Source organism: Lissotriton helveticus, chromosome 1_1, assembly GCF_964261635.1.
Source record: "Lissotriton helveticus chromosome 1_1, aLisHel1.1, whole genome shotgun sequence".
Classification (NCBI taxonomy): Eukaryota; Metazoa; Chordata; class Amphibia; order Caudata; family Salamandridae; genus Lissotriton; species Lissotriton helveticus.
In genome coordinates this window covers 1,351,379,270-1,351,402,694 of record NC_136057.1, presented here as the reverse complement: position 1 = coordinate 1,351,402,694, position 23,425 = coordinate 1,351,379,270, and the positions used below count along the sequence as shown (strand labels likewise).

Sequence of the window (23,425 nt, the reverse complement as noted above, 5' to 3'; positions counted from 1 at the left end):
TAGTGGATGCAGACCTCTCGCACTATGGTAATCTCCGCTGCACTGTTCAACAGCGTCAGTGCCCATGTTAGATTCTGAAGCTGCAAAAAAACGATGGATTTAGGGCCAGATCTCTGTACTGGGGTGAATGTATGACATTGTTCTGTATACTGTCCATCAATTGTTGTTTTTGCATTTGTCACCCCGAGTGGGATGGGTATGCTCAGACGTGAGTCCCATGCTCTCCACACCACTGGAGTCAAGCTATCCAGGCTGATGAAGGCTGATAGCCAGAAACCGGTCCTTGAATGCTTGATTCCGGTCCAGGAAAGACATGGCTTGGCAGTTCGGGCTGGACTGTTCCCATGAGGCACAGGGTCAAGGCTGATTTGCATATGGCCATGTCTGACCTGGGGTGGTGTGGAGTGCAAAAAAACGATGGATTTAGGCCCAGATCTCTGTACTGGGGTGAATGTATGACATTGTTCTGCATTCTGTCCATCAATTGTTGTTTTTGCAATTCTCACTATCCGTGGCACATCTTGCTGTTAAAGCTGCAACTTTCTTCTTTTGAAAGTGAGGCCTTTGACGCGGTGTGTCGTCCTGCTTGCCTTTTCTGTCAGCCTTACGAGGCTGCTCACGGCTCTGTTGGGCACCTTGTCCTCTGCCGCCACCTCCTCCACCTGTGGGTGAGACCGATGTTTCCTGCAAAGAGCGAAGAGAACCTTGATCAGGAACCTGAAATCTATCAGGTGACTTAATCGAAGTGCGGTCGCGCAACTCATATGTACGCTCAGTAGGGGCAGTTATAGGCGAAGCAGGACGGGACCACTGTATCTGTTGCTGTTTCCCCTGTTTTTTATTCTTACTCCAATTTTGTTTCGGAACTTTCTGGCGTTCATCTTTATCAGAATTTGCAGACTGAGTTGGCTGCTGTGCTTATTTTTTAATAGTAACAAAAAAAGAGTGTTCAGGTTCGTCGGAAATGACAGGTTTCAGAGCACAGAGATAAGGAAATAGGGGCACCTTCTTGGTGTTTTCAGAAGCCCTCACTCACCGACCTGGTCGGTGACATGCTTCATCATCGGGCCCCACTGGGAGTGGCCGAATGCCACCCCAGTGTGCTGCAACGCCAGAATTACTGCGGAGCGGGTAATGTGAAGTCGTGAGTGGCTAAGTGGTTGTGTGAGTGACTAGAAAAAGTGTACGTGGTGGGAATAAAAATGCCTTAAATGTATCAAAAATTCTTTATTATCTGATCAATAAAACATATTAAAATGTGTGGGAGAACTAAGCCAGATAAATTAGATGGCTAGTTTCCTCTAGCTTTATGGTCAACATGTTTCTGTCAATGTCGGTGTTAATTTACCTGGCATTCGTCAGGACCTAAGGTGTAATAAACCCCGGCGGTGTGGACGCGCTAAGGCCCACCCTACCAAGGGACGTGAAAGTGAAAAAATTAAAATACTGTCAAAAAAGTGCAAATGCTGGTAGTTACTCGCAATTATGGAGACCACACAAAAATTAAAATGCACTTGACAGGTGTGACGCTTGCACACCATAGACCTCGGGAGGGGGGTGGAGATGCAATTGGCACACCGCCCTCAGCATCTACCACCCGCTCGGTACCTGAGTCTACCCTCGGTAACCGGGTCTCGTGGATCCACGAGTCAAGTGCATTTTAATTTTTGTGTGGTCTCCATAATTGCGAGTACCTACCAGCATTTGCACTTTTTTGACAGTATTTTAATTTTTTCACTTTCACGTCCCTGTCAACACCCTGGCACACTTGAATGTTTCCCCCATTTTGATTTTTGATTCTGTAATTGCCATTCATTCCTATGGGCCTGGAGGCCCATAGGAATGAATGGCAATTACCAAATCTTACCGATTCGGTAATTTTTACCGAAAATGTATCTACATCCCATTTACCTATTCTTAAATACCGAATCGGTAAAATTCAGTATTTAAGAATAGGTAAATTGGGATTACCTACATCTGGCCCTAAGTCTTTCTGCAAACTTATGGTAAGGATCCTGTGCTTTTCCACACGAGTGGTATTAGGAAAAACTGCCTCCAGTTGGTCAAATTTCTCAGCAAGCCAGAAAGGCACCTCATCCTTATCCTGGGGACGCTTGCCCATAACCACATTAACCATAACAGGACTGAGCTTGAGCCCATTCGGTCCAACTGGATGCGCCACACCATCAGGGGCCCCACCCGGGAGGTTGCGGGAAATATAATGAACCAGACCCCTTATTACTGCTACTGCAGAGGCATAAAGGGGCCTTAATTCAACAACTGTAGCTCGCGCCGCAGCAGGGTGCGGGGTGAAACCTTCTAAAACAGGCCAAGAAGCGCCTGGAATCGACAACGGTCCCATTCTAAATGCGGTTAAAGTGTGGGGGAGGGCGCCATTAAAATAAACGCTGTGTTGCCAAGCAGAAATCGGAACTTCCTGTGTTCTATATGGAGCGTACTCCACAGGTACGACAATCGGAATGTAAGAATGAAACACATTAGTATCAACCGCAGGAAACACGACCCATGAGTAAAACAGCTCAATTGGGTGCGCTGGGTCAGCAGATACAACAAAAAACACGGCCATGCCTTCCAAGGAGACGTTGAAATCCTGCAAGTGAGTGCGTACAGTCAAACAACTGTGCACCGGGATATCAACGGCAGCCATAACGACACAGAAAGAGCTAAGTATAATGCAATGTAATGAAGCACAACTGGGTAGTAAATCAACAGAAAACCGTTTCAAAATATCAAGCTTGAAAAGACCTATGTAACTATAGGTAGGTTTATCCGTCACCACTGTCAACCGGAAAAAATAGTGAGGGAGACGTGGACTGATATAAGCACTACTGGAGAGTCTCACAATAAGACCACTAAGTTAGGGGCGCCATGTTGGAAAGATCCTGCTCCTACACAGAACTGTGCACAGAGACCCAGGACTCAGTGAATTGTGTTTTACCAGAAACTCGCCTCAGTACCTAGACAACCCCAACCAGCTAGCATCAGTGTTACATTAGCTCTTCGTCCAATAGCAAAGTAACCAATGATTAGACAACCTAGAACATGCGACTTAGGAATGGTGGGAAGGGAGAACTCTCTTTTGTTATAATTTCATACCAGTCCACAACGGGAGTAAATAAGAGACACAGGTTAGGTTAAAAAATGTATTGTAACAACGTGCTCTCAGGTGCAGTATCTTTACCAACATTAGCAGACATATGATTAGAAATAATATGGTCAGTGTTGTTACAATTCCATAAAACACAAAGGGAGATATCATATTACAATGATGGTGAAAACAGGTCGTATAGTGCCTAGTTATAACACCCTCCCTATCTAGGAACTATGTTTTATAAACTAAGGAAGGTCTCTTAGGCTTGTTTGGGGGACCCCATTACCTCTCAGCTCACCAAGAGTGAATCACATCAGGATCCGCAAAAACTCTCTGCATCCCTGGAAACGGAAAATCTTCCAAGTGTGTGAAATCATGGCTGCAGTGTAATAATAAAGGCGCCAGGATTTCAGTTGGCTCACAGCTGCCACTTGTTGTGTCTAAAAAACGTTAGGCGATCAGTTCGAACAACAGCTACCATGTTATGATAACCTTGACGGCTTCAGCACTCACTGTAGAGACTAGGGTCATGATATAAGTCTAGGGATGTCGAAAACAAGCCTTTCCCATGTGAAGACATTTGCGCAGCCTAACTTACAGTTATATGCAGTATTATGCATTCAAAAGCAGCAAAAGATAAAAATGGCGTTCAAACTTAACATAACATGTGTGCACACCAGGCCTAGCCCACACTACACTGGAGTCATTGCTTGCATAGTTTTTGTTCCTTTTGGTGCCCTCCACCTCTCTGCAAACCACCTGGCTACATCAGTGATCCTAAATGAGGTATGAGCTAAAGCCTATTGCATCAGTTTGGCTGCCTCTTGCAAGAGGCCAGAGAGAAGAGAAAACTAAGGAAAAAAAACGCCCCCCCCTCCCCTTGCCAGGCGTGTCATATGTAGTAGCAGTCGAACCTTATTCGAGGAGTGTTACGTGTCCTAGGTCCTTCGGTCTATCATGCTGTTCTCTAGCCTGTCCCTCCCTTTTCTTCCCACTTCTAACCATAGGTTATGAACCCCTGCTTCCCTCTCCTGGGCTTCTCCCTGCGTCATTTCCTCTGGCTCAGTCTCCGGATTCTTTAATAGTTCCACCAATGCTGCCCACTTTCTAGTTGACTCTAGCGACTTTTTACTGCCAGTTTTCTTGGCTATCCGTAACCATACTGCTCCCTCACAGTCCGCCCACTTTATAAACTCCCTCTTCCACCTATGTACATTAGGACCCCTAAGCTTTCCAGTGGCTTGTGATATCCCTCTTTGCTAAAATAAAGGCCAAGTCCTGAAATTTACTTGTCATCTTATTTTTAGCAGTGTGGGGAAACCAATGCAAAAGACAGTACACTGGTGTTGTGGATACTTCCTTTACCGTCACCTCCACCACCACCGTGGTCACTTCACCCCAGAAGTCACCCATGCCTGGGCAACTCCAGAGCATATGGAGGAATTCGCACCATCCTCATTGCAGCGCGAGCATACCGCTGTTCTTATAGTGAAGTATCTATTAATGCGACCTGGCGTGAAGTATGCTCTGTGCAGGGAATTGAAGTGAACAAGTTGAAATCTGGTGTTTCTGGTACCCTTGATTGCTCGTTCTACCAATTCTCCCCATATTTTTTCAGCGATTGGCTCCCATAGATTCTCTTCCCATCTCTGGTGTAATTTACTGAGGGCGGGGAGGGTCACAAGACTAAGCTGCCTGTATGAGCAGGTGACCGCTTTGTATGTTCCTGCCGCGGATACCACATATTGAAACACGCACAAGTTACTTACCTTCAGTAACAATATATCTGTAAGAAACAGTAGTTAGTGTTAAATTCCTTACCTTAGAATATCCCCAGGCGTCAGGCTGGATCCGGAAAGTTTTCGTCAGCAGTACCCTTACGCGTCGGTAGGCATAGTCTGCGGCTCCGCGTCCTTCGTCGGCGTCGTGATCGCCGGGATGACGTCGTCGGAGTACTTAGACTCCACCCTCGCGCGCTGACGTCAGTTCTGTACATAGCTTTCCGCCCCAGGAACGCAGAGCCATGATAGAAACGACACTGGTGCCATGAAACTAGGGCCCTCAAAGGAAGATACCTTAACCCTAGATATCGGTTCGCAGAACGGGGAGGATGGGTGGGGCGGTAAGGAATCTAACACTAACTACTGTTTCTTTTAGATATATCGTTACCGAAGGTAAGTAACTTGTGCATCTGAAAGAAACAGGTTAGTGTTAGATTCATTACCTTAGAATAGATACCCCAGCAATACCAACCGAGGTGGTGGGTCTGTGAACTAAGATCACACCAGAAAGTCCTGGAGAACGGAACGGCCAAAAAAGCCATCTCTCCGGACTTGGCTGTCCAGGCAGTAGTGCCTAGAAAACGTGTGCAGTGAGGCCCATGTGGCTGCCTGACAGATGTCCTGCAAGGGCAGTGGTAGCCGCCGTGGCCCGAGTGGAATGGGCGCGCAGCCCCACAGGAGGCTCCTTTTTCGCCAAGGAATAACAGACCTTGATGCACAACATGACCCACCGAGAGATGGTCCGCTTGTGCACCGCCCGTCCCTTCTTAGCACCTACTTAACCAACAAAGTGTTATAAGCCAAATTGAGGCCCTAACATAGGTAATCTGTCTCAGAGGCACAAATCCTTCGTGTCACAGACACAGGCAGGCCCTTTGACCTAGATTAGCCCTCCCTTCACAATAACGAGCAACAGAGGGGCTGTCCCTTATCTGATGTGTGTTCTGGGCACAGAAGACGGTCCATCCTAAATACGTAATCTCCATGTCCAACAGTGACTAACCTACGTCACAACAAATTCTTGGAAACAGGCCCTTTCTCCAAGAACACAAATTCCTGGAAACAGACCCTTTCTCCAAGAACTCCTCTTCCTCTGACCAACTTTGCGTCAATCCAAGGCACCTATCAGATATATATATATCCCTCCCTTTGCCCAAGCAAACCAAAGTAGACCGAGACTTCCATGCCGGAGGCACTGCAACCTGCGTCATGTCACAGCTCCAGCTGGCAGAGGTCCATCACCCATCTGTGTATGTCCAGCTCGAGATCAGGATGAAGTCCCACTAAGGTAATGGGGTTAGACTAAATCCCTGGGAGATTCTTGGCTCTCTAAGACCTACACACATGCTAGGTACACTTAGGTACATCTAGTTAGGCATCATCGGGGTATAGGCTTTATCTTAATGCATTCTGTATTTCATGTATTTGTTCATTACTATTGCAAAATGGTAGAACTATACAAAGCCTTTTTATTTAACTGCACTGCTGGCCATAATTCTCTGCTACTGTCCAACAGTTGTCGCAGCACATATAACCAGTACTAGAATAACAACTGTGCAATACATTTTTTTGTAAACACACCCGACTGTTTCATCTATGTACTTCTCTGAGATGGGTGACTGAATGAAAAGTAGTATATTGTTTCCACGAACCTGAGGGATCAGGGTTTCATGTTATGTGGTTGCCAGAAGCTATTTCCTTCTTGTCTTCCAGAAGTTTCTAGCGGCCTCTGAGCTAGCGGGTACACAGTAATTAAGTTTAATATACATAATAGGGGCATACTGACCTCAGTCCTATGCCAAGCTTATCGTATATGTTATTCCAATGCGCAGAACCTATAAGGGAAATAGGAACTACACTACATGGCGCCCAACGTGATCGTGGCACTTATTTAACAGTAGAATCTGAGTAGTTCAGTCATGTTTATTCTCAGAGACCCCTACTCACAAAACGCCAGAGACGTCTGGAGTGGTTAGGCACAAAATTCCGCCACAGCTGAGTAGGCAAACTTCCTATGTATTGGCTGTTGGTTAATCAAGCTTGAAGGAAAAAGTTCTCGAACAATTGTGCTTTTTTAAAACCTTATCTGAAAACCCTTTATTAGGATATTTTGTTTTCACAACACAATGTCTGCCGAGACAGCTGCTTCTGTCATTGGGACACAGGTCTCCAACTACAAAGAGGAAGCAAATGCAATACATTTTGCACCCAAAGTCAGGCATACACTCACACAAAAACCCCTCAGACATGGTTTAACATACCAAGGAGGTACAGTGATATGTATAGAGGCACACGAAGATTTTCAAACAGATGTGTTCTATTCTTGGGTTACATTCCCAGCAATAAATGCAACAACTCAGACTTTTCATTCTTAAATACATGTTAAAGTCCCAGCGGTCTACACTCCTTTTGAGGAGATTAAGATTCCGCTCACTAACCAGGACTACAATTTCTGGTTTAATGGCGCCCTACACCAAATAAATACAACAAGGCTCAGTCCACTAGGTAGACCAGAAGCTACATGGCCGACATTAACCGGCTACACACCACATCCTAACATTGATATAATGCCACAAGATGCACTGCTCTTACAACACAAAGAGTTGGTAAAACTCTTACAGAGCCATGACGCAACTCGTCATGAGGGCACTTGGTGTCCAGCCCACAGTAGCTACAAATAATACAGCTCCTACACAGAGCACCACTACTAAAATCACTCCACAAAACTTACACACAATAATGGGTAAACTGCCCATGAAACGTGAACAGATTCCTTTCTGGGTAGCTCAGAAAATCCTCCAGTTAGAAGCAGTATTTCTAAATACCACTTGAAAGCACATAATGCTAACACTCTGCTTGCCCATAGGGATCACACCACAGTTAGAGGACTGCACCAATTGGGGTACAGTCTTTGCTGCCATATATATCAGAACTCATCGTATTCCTTCCTTAGCTGTATTTCCATATGTCTTACGACAGATACAGAACAAGTATGGAGCTGAACTAGCTCTGAGCTTAGGTATGAAATTACTAGGTAATTATGACCAGGTATCAACAATAATACTAGCTAACATTAAAGGGGAAGCAGCTTCAGTGGCGATCCACCAACACCTAAGAGAGGTCAGTCCTATAGACCAATCACAAAAACTACCCAAAATAATTCAAACTGCATATGCAGAACTGGGAAGGGACAGTTTGGGTGGAAAAGCTTTTAAAAACCACAGCTAATGTGCAGTCCTGAGAAGGACACTTCTAAGCAGACACCTACTTCTTCTAAAAAAGAAGTGGGAAAATAATTAAAAAAAAAAAAATTCAGAAAAGATTCTCAGTTTCAAGGTAGGTCTCCTCAACAGGAGACCTCTGCAAAGAGGTATAACCTTTGGAATAGGGATAATATTAGGAAATCTGCAGTGCTTAATTTGTAAAAAACGTAGTACCGGGGCTCTTGACAGGAGGACACTAGAGCTTGCATCATCCATTGCCCCTGGCAGCACTGCCAATGACAGCACCAACACACTACTAATCATCACACTGTAAAAAGTGTGACAATTCATACTATTACAGGCCCCCAAAGCTATAAGAATGGCTTTAGAGGCAAATACTAATAATTTAAATAATGAACAGAAGTTGTTGTGCTCGTACCTAAATTGGCAGACATCACTACCATGTGGCAGACAGTCATAAGCCCCGGCACAAATTAAGCACTGGAAACCTGACAATTATCAGGATATTGATACACATTCCTCCCGATAAACAACACAGGGAGAGAAGGAAAGTCAGCACACAAAGAAGAGCGCAAGCAGTCCAGGGACAAGCACGTTCAGGACTCTTCTAAAACAGAAGACAAGTCACACCTCAATTTAAAAAATAAAAAAAAATAAAAAGAAGAAAGTTGCAGGTCTCAAAGTTAGACTTGCACAGAATCCTAAAGACTCAACTTTTGAACGGGGATTAGGCTCAGACAATGCTAAGACAGAGCGGCAGAAGTAACATTAGCTCACCAGAACCTGAAGGAATTTCTGGACAGCAAAATTGAATGATTACATCACGGTGGAACCACCAGACAAAACGGTGAGCGTCCCTCACAAGTTATATGAAATAACACTCCGCATGGAGTAGGACGAACACAGGAAAGTAAAAGGTCTCTTTGCGAAGAACCTATAGTCTGGTTTTGACATACTGTTAGCAGAACGAGATTAGCCGCCAGCATTCATCAGGGAGCGCCCAAAGGGAGAAAGTATATTTTTCCTGAATTTTGCAACCATGTTCCCTGTTCACCTTAGACATACATGTGCACAGGAGTGGGCAGTAGCCCAAGCTCCAGCATTGTATAAAAGTCACGATGGATGGGATGAAGGCTCAACCCACCATGTGATCCCGTTAATAGTTTCACCACATGCTCAAAGACAATATCGTATTCAGCAAGAAGCTAAAACACAGGTCACTTAGATCTTAGATCAACTTGAATCCAAGGGGATCGTTTGAAAATGCACTTCACAAATGAACAAACCCTTGCATCACTTATCAAAACCTGATAATACATTTAGTCTAGTTTTCATTTACAGACACTTGAACACTTGCACTAAGACACATGCTGTCCAACATGCAAATAGTGCCACATTAATGAATAACATTATGACGCGGCGCACCGGCATTGGGATCCCGTGAGGCCTGTTCAAGGACCACAAGCCCCAGGAAACTGCGGGGGCGCCCAGACGAGCATACGCCCCTCCCTCTGATATCGGAAGTACTTCAGGGAGCCCTAGTTCCGGCCCCGCGGGACGCGCGCGGGCGGCGCCGGGCAAAGGGCGGGCCGTTTGTGGCCTTCAGGGGCCGAAAGAGGCCGGGCCGGGCTACCCCTCTTCAGTTCGAATTACATCATGGGTAAGCGGAAACTTCATTCTTCACAAGATATGGGGGGGGGGGTCAAAGCCAAAGTCCCTAGGAAATCAGCATCTATTATTTCCTACTTAACCTCCGCGGTGGGTGTTTTGACCTCAGAAATTGCCATTGCGGAAAGAGAACTTGGGTTGGATCCGAACGATGCACAAGTAGCTGGCACCTCCCCCCTCGGACTTCACCTTGAAAAACCCGGTCCCCCTGGAGACCCTTGTACTCATTAATCCTCCATCTGGTGTCCAGAAGTCACCCCATGTTGTCTCCGAGGAGAGGGATCTGGTGTCTGTAAGTAACACTCCCAGTCAGGCTCCAGTTACCAAAGGGCAGTTTGATAAGCAGAGTATCGTGACAAAGAGAGTATCGAAGAGATTGAATAAGCGGGTTAAAGCCACAAAAAGTACCTCTGTGAAACAAGGGCCTGTTACAACTAATTTTATAGAGACAACTGTACGGGACATGGTGGAGGAAATCTTTACCTCTCGGATGGAGACGGCTCTAATCGGTATCGCCAAGGACATCATTGATACCTTGAACATTTGTGTTGCCGGCATATTAGAAAAATGTAAACGTATCAATTCGTTTTTAACTGTGCCTAATTGTGTACCCGGTTTGGTTCAAACACCTGTGTACCCTAAATCTAAATCCAAAATAGGTACTGGGACAGGGGAAGGAGAAGGGACTATGATCCTGAGCCCCCCAATGGATGAGAACCCCGCGCTTGGTTCCACCATAACAAGCGGTTGTTATGCTCACAATGGGTTTAGGGTGCCACAGAGGAGCTCAGTAAGGAACTCTGAGACACAAAGTAATTCAGCTCATCCTAGGGGCAGTGGGAATCCCACTGACCAAAAGCCCAGGAGTAAAATATTCACCCAACCCAATATTAATCTCCCTCCTGAAGCAGCCCCGCTGGTGGTGGTTCTTGTAAAGGTCCCTCCAATGGTGGCGGGAGAGGTAGAATCAACAGAAGCTCTGATATCAGTAACTAAAAAATGGTGTGACCTTAATTGTTCTGGCGACACTGAAATTGCATCCAGTATCATAATGGCCAGGCGGGTTGGATGGTTAGGAAGCTCCCAAAAGGAAGTAAAAGGGGACTGTGTTATTTTTAATTTTAATAAACCTCACGTTGCTGCCCGTCTGTTGTGGGATGCCTCAGACCTGAAGAGGGAGGAAGGAAGCATCAGGGCATTATCACTGGGCTTCTTTTACCCCCCCCCCCCACCTAGACACCCAAATGCAGCTATACGACCTCGCCCAGAACAGACATGTAGGAGTTTAGTTTGGATACCATATAGCTCCTGTTGGACCTAGATTTGCTAAGCCACCTAGGGTAGCCTGGCCTAGGGTAAGACAGTCACTAAGTAGAGGCACATGTGTAAAGGTTGCACACCACCCAGCAGTAACTCTCTGCAACTCCACTCAAAAAGAAACACTACACCAAATTTTGTATGAAAATACGTGCTGCTTTATAAAAATAATACTTTTCTCTCTTTTACTAAATAGCCATTGACAGTTCAGAAATACACATTTAACTTTTGTTTCTGTAAATTACCAGGTGTTGAAGTTAATATCTCAAATCTCCATTTCACACAAAAAAATGCAATACAAAGACACGTAGTGAGTAACAATGGTACACTTCTGTGGGAATTCAGGTAACCTCAGTTTAACATAAGCAAAGACTACTGTCTAGTCTCTGGCAACACCAAAGTACCATAACTGTTACCTCCGCTTTACTGTCCCACGAACGCTATTCTCTAAACCTGAACACTGAGAAGTATTCAATAATAGGTCAATTACCAGCCTCCCATCCCTGCATGGGGTTGAACAGGTCAATGGTGGAAGTCTTGAAGGCTTCTAGCCTTAATCACCCTCTTTTACTTAGGCCCCTGGAAGAAGGCTCCTCTTTAGCCCCTTGATCGGTAGTATACCGAGCTTTATCTCCCCCAACACTCTCCTTACTTCTCAGGGTTGGGCCCTCAGGCCATTGTCTCGGATCGCCAGGGGTGAGTAGGTCCTCACCATTAATCCCTGTCAGCGTAGGCTGTCTCACTCGCCTCACTCGCCGATCCAGCTAGTTGGAGACCGAGCTGGCGCGAGGTGAAGAGAGCCACACAGGTAGAGGAGGGCCGAGACTCGCCACACCCGTCTTTCCCGCCTAACCAGCTGCCTGGAGACAGAGCTGCCGCGGGTTAACTGAAGACACACGGGCTGAAGAGGGCTGAGGCTCGACTCGCACCCGCTTCCTTGTTGTCGAAGACTCCGCCTCTCTCGGGGAAACGGCCTGACTGGGCAGGCGCAAAGGAATAGCGGCTCCCAGGCTGAGGCTGCTCCGCGGCGGCGATTCCTCTTCCTTCGCTCCGCCCCCCCCCCCCCACTTTGAGGGAAATGATCCAAATGGGCAGGCGCAAGGGATAAGCGTCTCCACGACCGGAGCTCACACTACCAAACCTGCGCAGATGAGAGACAAGGCTTCCCCTCACAAGTCTCCGACTCTCCCCGTTGAACCAGGGAAGACTGAGGTTTCCTGTCACATACGCTCTCTCCACCAGTGAGCCCTGCCCCAGTCACTCGATCCCTTCCTTCCCTTCAGGTGTGCCGCTACTTTCACGAAGGCAGTCCACGATCCCAGGTACCGGGGGGGGAATCCGGTGGAAGGATTAGCAGGTTGGCCACCAGTTACCCAGCTCACATGGAGGGCTGAACAGGGGGTAGGTCAGAGGAATTTCCCCTCAGTCTCAAACTTCAAGTCTTCCTGGGAACACACCTCCAGAAGCTCAGCGAGGGCTTCCTTACTGGGCAAAAGACTGAACTCCTTGGTAGATCAGTCACCCTTAACCACTCATAACCCTTACTTCTAGGCTAGGGGTTGGTCAGGTGCCCAGGGTCTCCAGGAATCCCACGAAGCGGGGTCAAGTCAGTAACAACAAGGGAGGAAGGGTGGTGAATCAATAAGGAAGTGTCCCTAATCTGGTAGGTCAACCCTTTGGTTATCCTACCCCCACCTTATGCTACAGCCTGTCCTCCAGCTGACTCTCACTGACAAGACAAAATGGCTGCCCTGCAGCTGACCTTATATAGTCTGGCCTCAGAAGGTCCAGAAGGGACCAGAAGGTTCTGGAAGGCCTCTATTCTAGTCTATGGGTCCTTCCCAGGAATGACCGTTATGGCAGTTAATGGCGACCATTTTGTGGGCCCCCTACTTTCCAGTCAGAAAAGGCACCTAGGCCTGAGGTGAAAAACTATGAGGGCAAAATAGCATCTATCCCCCAGGCCAACTCCATAAAAATAGTCCAGTGGACACAAAAGGATATAAGGGGTATGAGGGGCAAAAAGGGGACAAAATAAATAATGAATAGGAGGGACTACCCAAAGGCAGACAGGTCTAACAGCTCCCCTAATAGGGAACATCTTTTTGATTGGGGTAGTCCTAGAGTCTCTTTTCCACCTAAAGTACCCTGTAGTCAGGTAATCAAGAGAAAGGAGATACTACCCCTATCTAACAGGTTTTCCCCTTTGTCTCGGTTAGATGAGAATGATTGACTAGACCCCATAGTCACTATCCCTCGACACCCTACCCCTGAGTAAGGCACCATTGCAGAGGTGGGTGTTAAATTTAGGCTAATGAGTTGGAACATTGCAGGGCTCCGGTCTAAAAGGGATGATCAGAATTGGTTAAAACTTATTAGAGATTGCGATATCATAGCCCTGCAAGAGACCAGGGATAAGGAGAGTAATTTTTGGGTTGACGGTTTTAAATCTTACTTTCGGCCCGCCCGCCCAACGTCAGCGGGTAGAGCCAAGGGAGAGTTGATGTTCCTTTTTTCTGTAAGATTAAAGGGGTCAGTAATGATCTTAGACTCAGCTTCCCCTAATTGCCTAATAGCCGAACTCACTACCTTGAATTATCTCAAAACATTGATAATTACTTTTTATAATTCTGGGGAAAGTGAAAATATCAATGAGCATCTTTGTTACCTGACACGGTTTTTAGAAACATATAAAGCGCAGCAAACCACTTATGTTTATAATAATCTTATGGGTGATTTTAATATTCATTTGTGTAATTCCAATTGTTGAATTAATGAAATTCATGGTCCCTCTTATTCGTCGCCACCTCACGTTGAACATACCCCTAAAGGGGAGGCTCTTGAAGACCTTCTTTCATCTACAGATCTTTACGAGCCAGGTTTTTTTGACATCAGTGAGAGGGTTGTAACGTTTAAAGCAAGAGAAAGTGAGACGATTATTGATTACATATTTACATCCCCTGCACTTCTAGGGCACGTACTATTTTATAATGCTACATGCTCTCCCCTCAGTGATCATAACCCGGTTATCCTAGAGCTGGATAAAGGCTTTTGCCTTGCAGGTGCTACAGCTAGTATGAAGGGGCCTATCACTGTGGTAACCAAAGATCAAGGGAGAAGATTAAAATGGACAAATGTATCCCTGATCACTTCCTTGCTAGCTTAAGTTTGAAGGTTAAAGATGACATCAAAAAATGTGTTGATCGCTCTACCTCGGAGGGGGCAATAATCTTAGCCTTTGAAGCCATATGTAGACAGGTCGCCACAGACTTAACCATCACCTCTAGGCCTAAACCAAAACAAGAAAAAAGATGGTTTGATTCTAAATGTTCTAGGGCCCACCAAAATCTAATAAAATCACTGAAAGCTAAACCCAGGGACAAGGCCCTTACAGTTAGGCTCAGAAAAGTATATAAACTAACTATACAGACCCGTAAAAATGAAATTAAAACAGAGGCATGGGACGCTTTAACGTCTGAAGAAGTCCTAAAGGATAGCTCAAAATTTTGGTCTATTGTTAATAGCCCGCTGCTTTCGGGTGAGGAGAATGGTTTACTGGAAATTAACATCTCAGAAGATGAGTGGTTGACTCACTTCGAATGTATTTATGCGAGTAACGAGGAGTTTGAACCTTTTTTGGCACCCGCCAGTAGTTTTCCTTTGCCCGCACTAGTGTTTAATGAGGAAGATGTTGAGAGGGCAATAAATGAATCTGCAAGCAATAAGGCCCCTGGCCCGAACGGCGTTCCTGTCGACCTTTATAAGGGCAATGTTAAATTCTGGGCCAAAACTTTAACTAATGTTTTTAACTCCAGTGTTGTCCAGGGGTTTCCTGTTTCATGGTCCCACTCTTTCATCATCCCTGTTTTCAGAAAAGGGCAGAGAGGGGATCCTAGGTGCTACAGGCCTATTTCATTAATAGATTCTTCCGTTAAAATCCTGGGCAAAGTGATCTTGACCAAGGTGTCAGAGTGGGTGACTGATAAGGAGATCCTGTCCAACCTCCAATATGGATTCAGATCAGGCAGAAGCACCCTGGACCAGTGCCTTAATCTGTACCTATTAGTAAATAAGTATACTATAGCCTCTAAGGGGTCTATTTATTTGGGCTTTATGGACCTATCCACAGCCTTTGATCTGGTGAACAGATCGAGGCTATGGACCATTTTGCTTGACTTAGGGATTTACCCCTGTTTGGTATATTTTTTAGCTGATTTGCACCGGGATATGTTTGCGTCCGTTAGGGTGACCCAGGAGGGCAATTGCACAAGACACTTTAAATCTGGCAGAGGGGTTCGTCAAGGGTGCATCCTGGCCCCTTTACTTTTTACACTCTATATAAATGCCATAGATAAAACCTTGGACAATGCTAGTTTGGACGTTCCACGTGTAGGGAACAGTACCATCCCGGTTCTCCTATACGCGGACGATGCCGTCCTACTAGCCCGTACCCCGTTAGGTCTTCAGAGACTTCTGAACTCCTTTGGGGAGTTTATGGACTCTCTGGATCTGGTAGTTAATATTGCTAAATCGCATGTTCTGACTATGGGATTACGCACGAATAAAGTCAGAACCTTTTACTGTAAAGGGGCAGAGGTTACAAGGGTGAAGGTCTCTACATACCTGGGGGTCTTGTTTGATGATAGATGTTCCTGGATCCCCCAGCTTTTAGCAAAACAAAATGCTGTAGGAAGATCTTCATCAGCCCTATTAAGCTTTGCCCGGCGATTAGGAGGAAAGCCCTGTGAGGCTATCTTTTCTATTTACAAGGCGAAATGTTTGGCGATAGCGATATATGGCGCAGCAATTTGGGGGTATAAGCAAGCGGAAGGGGTACAGAGGGTCTAAAATAAATTTCTTTGCTCACTCTTGTCCATCCCCCAATCGACTCCAACTTTTGCCATCCATCAGGAGCTGGGGATGGGATATGTGTCCGATTTGGTGAGCATGGCCCCCCTAATCTGTTGGATAAAAACATGGTTGAACCCAGAACTTACGTTAAATAGCCAGATTTTAAAAGATTGTGTCAACTTAGAAAGAGCTAATGACATACAGTGGCTTTCTTATATTAAGGCAATGTTTATAAAACTTGGGCGCCCAGAAATTTTTGAATCACCGGAAGGAATTGTTAAAGGTGATATCAGATGGGTTAAAGAACACTTCCTGAGTTTAAGGGAGCAGGAAAGGGAGGGAGAGGAATTAAAAAAACCTCTGGTTAGGGCCCATTTTCTATTAATTACATCACCATCTATTGAGCCCTACCTAAGGTTAGTAACAAAGCCCTTCCATCGCTGGTTACTGATTAGATTTCGTTTTAATCTGATCCACCTTTCACTGGGAAATTTCCAAGGCTGGAGCAAACCAGAGGATGCAGCACTTTGTAATTGTGACTGCAGCTCAATTCAGGATACTACGCACTTTATATTATTTTGTGATTTTTATTCTGATATCAGGAAGAAGTTCAGAATTCCACTTCTGAGAGGTAAGGGGTTTTTACAGGTCAAACCAGCTTTATTGTACCTGCAATTATTGGATAACCCCTGGAATATTTTTAATATCGCAAATTTGTTTGTAGCTGTTGTTCGGATGAGAAAATTAAGATGCCCAGCAATGATAGAAACATCAATTTCTTTGGATTCTTAAATAATCATGAAATCGTTTTAACTGAGATAGTTTTTTGCTATTTAACATTTTTGAATCACCCAAATGTATTTTATGATATGTGATTTTTATGTGAACTTTTATGATTTTAATTAAACGAATAAAGTGGTTTTGACTTACTGAATAACATTATGCGGGAGAAAATACAAATCAACACTTGTTATCTCTAATGGATGTTTCTGTCAAACTATAGCACCTAAAACAGGTACCTAACAGCATTTAGTATATTAGAGTCCCAGAGACAATTTTTTGTCATCTCCCCCTGGGTATAAGAACGGCCCAGGGGTATTTTCTGAAAGAATTACTGAATTGCTAAAGCACTTTGATGAAGAAGAGTTGTCCTATATTATATGGATGATATTTATCTATCTATATTTATCTAACGGATGACCAATTGAGAAAACACTTGACCAGGGTGAGCACCATTATTATGGGATTCGCCTCTGGGGGCTACAAATTTAATTTTGAGAAATCAGAAATTGCCCATCTCAGTATTCTATTTTTGGGATATGAGCTTTCAAGTGAAGGCAAAAGCCTGGCAGCTAACTTGTTTAGAAAAGTGTGCGCTGCTCCAGCCTCCAAAGACATTAAACAACTTCCAATCAGTACTGGGATTCCTAGATTTTGGCAGAACATACATTTTTGATTTCACAGAGAGAGTAAAACCTTTCTACGATGTTTTTCAAACCTGACTTTTCAGTCAAACACTGGACATAAGAACACATCAATATTCTTTGTTCACTCCAGGAATATATTATTGCTTCCAAACACATGCATGCACGTGTAAACTTGCACCACATGGTACTCAGTATCATTTTGGGTCAATGTGGGTACACTTAATTTACCTTTTAATAAAGGTGAAACTGTACCAATCATGTACGATTTTCATCTGTACACAAACACAGAAATGAGTTTTTCAACAGAATAAAAAATTCTGACAACCATTCAGACTGCTGTAGCAAAAGAAAGAGAACCGGCTCACGGGAAGAGGCATTACTGTCGTCACCCCAGTACCGGGGCTAGCATTCCTAATGCCAAAGCCTTACATCTAGAATGGATACAAATGGCTATCTATTTTGCTGCATCAGACTTTGAATGCAGATTTGATCCAAGTTTAAAAACACAGGCATTCCTGCAATATGAAAAAGAACACCATCTACCAAATGAAATCTTGCCTCTAGATCAGAATGAATTTTTAAAAAATCTACACTGATGGGTCTGCCCCACCGGCCGCTTTTGTTAAAGATCAGATGCTGGATGGCAAGTTCCGTCCTCATTGCACCAAAAAACGACCTCTAGGTAATAGCACGGCTTGGTTGGCAGCTTTAAAAGCCCTGATACTTGCACTTGTAAACACGGATCGAGAATTCCCAACACTCATTGTGTGTGATTCCTTTTACTGTGTGCAATGATATAATAAATATTTACACCATTGGGAACAAAATGGGTTTAAAAATGAAACAAGGTGGCATAATTCAAATACAAAAATTATGGGAACAGGTAGTGGAGTTTAAAAACGACCTAACAAAAACTCACGTGATTAACACGCTGAGTCATCAACGTGATGGCGTGCACATTGAAGGGAATTCATTGGCTGTTGAAGCCACGTGGGGGGGCTGTTCACACAGCTTCCATAGCTGTGCATACTCGACCAACAATGAGAATAGACGGTTAGAATATGGTGGCTGTAATTGCTTCACGCAAAAGCAGCACAGCAGTGCCTAAAATTTCCACTCAAATACTTCTACAAGTTAGATGCAAACATTCCATATGCTCAGATTCCTGGAGTGGCAGATAGAGTATTTCCAAATATGGATAGTAGAAAGGAATTAATCATTTAAAGCACACAAGGGCATGGGCTCCGAGCATTCAGGAGTAATAGCTACTATTTCTTCATTGCAACAGCGCTATTGGTGGCCTGGGATCAGAAGTCAGACTATTGGCTTTGTCTTGAACTGCAACATCTGCAAATGAATGCCAGGCTACACCATCACAACACCCGCGCAGGTCCCATTGCTAGACAGCATCAGACTGTCCACTTGATTGTGAAGTGTAAAGGACCACTGCAGCCCCTCAAATTTTGAGGTGGCTTAAAAATATATCTTAGTGGCAGTGGGTCCTTGCTCAAGTTTCCTATAAGTATGGCCTCAATGCTTGGCTGACGCTCAAAACTGTTATAAACAGATTTGCGAGTCCACAACAGGAGATACGCAATCAACGTTACACCCTGACTGTGGCCCCACACTTGGCTCTCGAGCCTACTAGGATGCCATGGAAGGGATGGACGTAGTATTGCGGTACTCCTCTCCAACGCCATACTGAGGGAATTAAGGTAAAGGAGAGGAAGGACTGGGGCATAGAGCAATCCTTAACAGCTAGGGTATTAGGCGGGGCATTAGTGGGGTCAAACACGTATATGGTTTCAGGGGGCAATACACACTCAGCCAAGAAGCTCTCTAGGAGGTGTCACCCCATTTACAAATGTGGGAACCTGATCACACATGTGAAGGCACAGTGGCGGATGAAAACCATTCTGTATCCATGATCGTTTGGCTGTTTTACAGGAACTAAAGGAAACAAATAAACAAACAAAGATTCTGTCAAAGTGAAACAGGCCACCACTGGGAAGTCGAGGTAATCACGGCAAGTCCTGTCTGAATCAAAAAGTCGTGGATCTGGGCAGAGAGAAAAAGATCGCGGACACAAAGGAATTTGGGCCCTCATACAGAAATACAAATGCCAGTCCTTAAAGTGAAAGGAACAAGAACTGTACTTTTGCCGCATCCTGCCGTGATAATAGCAACAGATTAATTTCAAATGAAAGAATCAACCAAAACCTATGTGGCCAATACTGAGCAGTAGGCCTCGTGAATTCCACAATAGTAGACGCCCCTCTCACAACTATTCAAGAAATTCAAACTGAAAGGCTCATCAGGTTTGAGAAATCAAATCCATGAAGTGGGGGACTATGCAACAATGCAATAGAACAAGTTCTCCTTGAACCAACCATTCAAATTCAAAATAAAAGTCAAGACAACACTCAAGTTGCAATTTGGTCAAAAACAAATGCGTACACCAACGTTTTTTCAACAAAAGCATCAATTAATAAAAGCTTCTACGTTTTTTCAACAAAAACATCAAATAATAAATGTTTCAACGTTTTTCAACAAAAGCATCAATTAATGAAAGCTTCAACGTTTTTTCAACAAAAACATCAAATAATAAATGTTTCAACGTTTTTCAACACAAGCATCAAATACTAAAAGCTTCAAAGTTTTTCAACAAAAACATCAAATAATAACTTCAACATCTGAACGTTTTTTCAGCAAAAGACATCAACTATTAACTTCAATATTTCAACGTTTTTCAACAAAAACAGCAGAAATAACTTCAACTAAAGACGATGAAAGTTCAACAATTGATCTTACAGCTACTGGCTATTTCATTAACTGGGATACGTTTTCCATGGCTCCACGTGAACAGGAAGCGACAGACAGCCCAAAAACAAACAACAAACATGCAAGTACAAACTTTTGAACCTTTTTCTTTCCAAAAGATACAGACCTGGCTTCACCATGAGTAGAACTAATGGGTATTCGTGGGTTCATCTTTTTCTGTTTTGGCTTTGCTTAGAGCTAGCTTTTAGTATGACACCTAGTGGACACTTTCTACAACACAGAATCAACATAAAACTGAAGCCACGTCCATTTTCAATTCAAATACAAAAGAGACTTATATATGTATTCAACCTGAACAAACCTTTATATTCTAAATGTTGTACTTAATTATCCAGTTTTTAATTCTGATTAATGTATTTTGAACTTTCATTCATTTTCATTTATTTTATCATGCATTCAGTGATGTCATTACCTTCAGTACATTTTTCAGAAAATTGGGTTACTGATACAGTGTATAATATGCTGTCTTTTTTAGGAATAATTGCTACATTTTCAGATCATGAAATGTTAGAGATTTATTCATATTGCAACACTTTATACCTGTTACCTTCTTAAGGTTATCAACTCCTACGGAATTGAAATGCATCTAGAAATGTGGTTGTTTAAACACCAGTAGGAACGTTGCCAAACACCTCCAAACACCATTGCACGGGGTGGGATAGTTGACACACATCAGCAGGGGCAACATTAGATGCCATTTACAACACAACAGGACAGACCCAGTTAGGAAAGTATGGGTGGTTTGGCCTTTTGACACAAATACCTGTCACAGAAATGATTCCTGAATGTCATCAAGAAACTCAGTATACATAGGCCAGACCTACGTTATGTACAGATAACATCCAGAGGTAGTGAAATCCTACAGTGTAGGGAAGTTGTGCCTTTTTAAAAAAAAAGCCCCAACACTGACAGTAGTGAAACGAAAGTTTCCTTTGTAAAATTCAATGCTCAAGGCAATCTGAAAACCATGGTTGTGCAGCACTTTTATTTTTCATTTTACATCAGCTAAAGAAATATTTTTTCTTTTTTGCAAAATAGCACTCTTAAATACAGACTGCCCCTTTTTCATTTTTGATAAATGTTGTCTTTCACATACAAGCAGTGTGATACACCTTGGGAATACCTCAAACAGGAACTATGCCTCTCATGGTTTCTAATATTTAAAAGACCAGTCTGAAAAGACTGCAACGTACCTGTTCTCTGATGCCTTTTTCTTGCAATGGAGAATGCATGTCTGTCTGACACTTCCAAAGGAAAGCGCCAGTGGCAATTACCACCAGGATGGGTCTGCTGAAGTCCCATGCTTGGCTGTTTCAAAGCGTATTTCCATCAAACCAAAGCATTCCTTGCAAATCGTGGGTGCTTTCTGCTTCCTTTAGCAGCACCAAGTTATGGATTACTGCACCAGCTGCCTCAGAACCAGCGACTTGCAGCACTGTTTTTTCTGTGCTCCCACAACGATTATGCGAGGTATTAAAAAGGTCTGTTCACTGCAGCAGCTAGCAACGAAAATGTTGTGACTGCCAGCCCGCACTTTTTATCTCTATTTTTGCAAAACATGTCCTGAAACAAATTTTTTCTCCCATTGTTTCAACTTTCGTCGAGTGCTTGGAGCTTTCCCTCTAAATTGACTTTTTTTTTTCTAAAGAAAGCATGGTCTTCAGGAACAGCATATGAGAGTTTTATTTTATAAACAGAAACTTTTATAAGTAACTACTGACTCTAAAGAGTATATATATATTTTTTAATGTCTCCACAGAGTCTATAGTAATTTGACATATTTTAACAGCTGATATTTTTTCAGCTCATAAACCACTATCATGCAACTACCTGCCAATTATATGCACAAGCCTATTTTAGTAACGTAGTTTGCTTTTAATGGGTTATTCACAATTGTCCATAGATTGGAGTGGGTGTTATAAACGAAATTGAGGCCCTAACATAGGTACTCTGCCTCAGAGGCACAAATCCTTCGTGTCACAGAGACAGGCAGGCCCTTTCACACAGGCAGGCCCTTTGACCTAGATTAGCCCTCCCATCACAATAACGAGCAACAGAGGGGCTGTCCCTTATCTGATGTGTGCTCTGGACACAGAATACGGTCCATCCTAAATACGTAATCTCCATGTCCAACAGTGACTAACCTACATCACAACAATTTCTTGAAAACAGGCCCTTTCTCCAAGAACACAAATTCCTGGAAACAGACCCTTTCTCCAAGAACTCATCTTCCTCTGACCAACTCTGCGTCAATCCAAGGCACCTATCCGGTATAAATATACCTCCCTTTGCCCAAGCAAACCAGAGGAGACCGAGACTTCCATGCCGGAGGCGCTGCAACCTGCGTCATGTCACAGCTCCAGCTGGCAGAGGTCCATCACCCATCTGTGGGTGTCCAGCTCGAGATCAGGATGAAGTCCCACTAAGGTAATGCGGTTAGACTAAATCCTTTGGGATTATTGGCTCTCTAAGACCTACACACATGCTAGGTACACTTAGGTACATCTAGTTAGGCATCATAGAGGTATAGGCTTTATCTTAATGCATTCTGTATTTCATGTTTTTGTTCATTACTATTGCAAAATGGTAGAACTATACAAAGCCTTTTTATTCAACTGCACTGCTGGCCATAATTCTCTGCTACTGTCCAACAGTTGTTGCAGCACATATAACCAGTACTAGAATAACAACTGTGCAATAAATTTTATTGTAAACACACCCGACTGTTTCTTCTCTGAGATGGGTGACTGAATGAAAAGTAGTATATTGTTTCCACAAACCTGAGGGATCAGGGTTTTATGTTATGTGGTTGCCAGAAGCTATTCACTTCTTGTCTTCAAGAAGTTTCTAGTGGCCTCTGAGCTAGCGGGTACACAGTAATTAAGTTTAATATACATAATAGGGGCATACTGACCTCAGTCCTATGCCAAGCTTATCGTGTATGTTATTCCAATGCGCAGAACCTATAAGGGAAATAGGAACAACACTACAAAAGAGCTGGTCGTCCACCCGGAACTGGCGTGTGCGCTCTAGATAGGAGAGCGCACGTTTTGGGTCCAGACGGTGAAGCCTCTCTTCCTCTTTCGAGGGATGCGGAGGCGGAAAGAAGGTGGGCAAGGTGATGGACTGCCCGATATGAAAGGCTGTAACCACCTTGGGCAGGAAAGAAGGACGAGTCCTCAGAACAACTTTGCCCGGATGGAC

At 44.0% G+C, this 23,425-nt stretch overlaps 1 protein-coding gene and 1 pseudogene across 2 annotated transcripts in view; both read right to left on the bottom strand.

Annotated features, from left to right (window-relative positions):
- Positions 1–23,425, bottom strand: part of MEI1 (meiotic double-stranded break formation protein 1) — a 3,250,839-nt gene that overhangs the window by 2,740,717 nt on the left and 486,697 nt on the right. The gene's annotated exons all lie outside the window — the stretch shown is intronic.
- Positions 1–23,425, bottom strand: part of LOC144802033 (uncharacterized) — a 144,591-nt pseudogene that overhangs the window by 14,062 nt on the left and 107,104 nt on the right.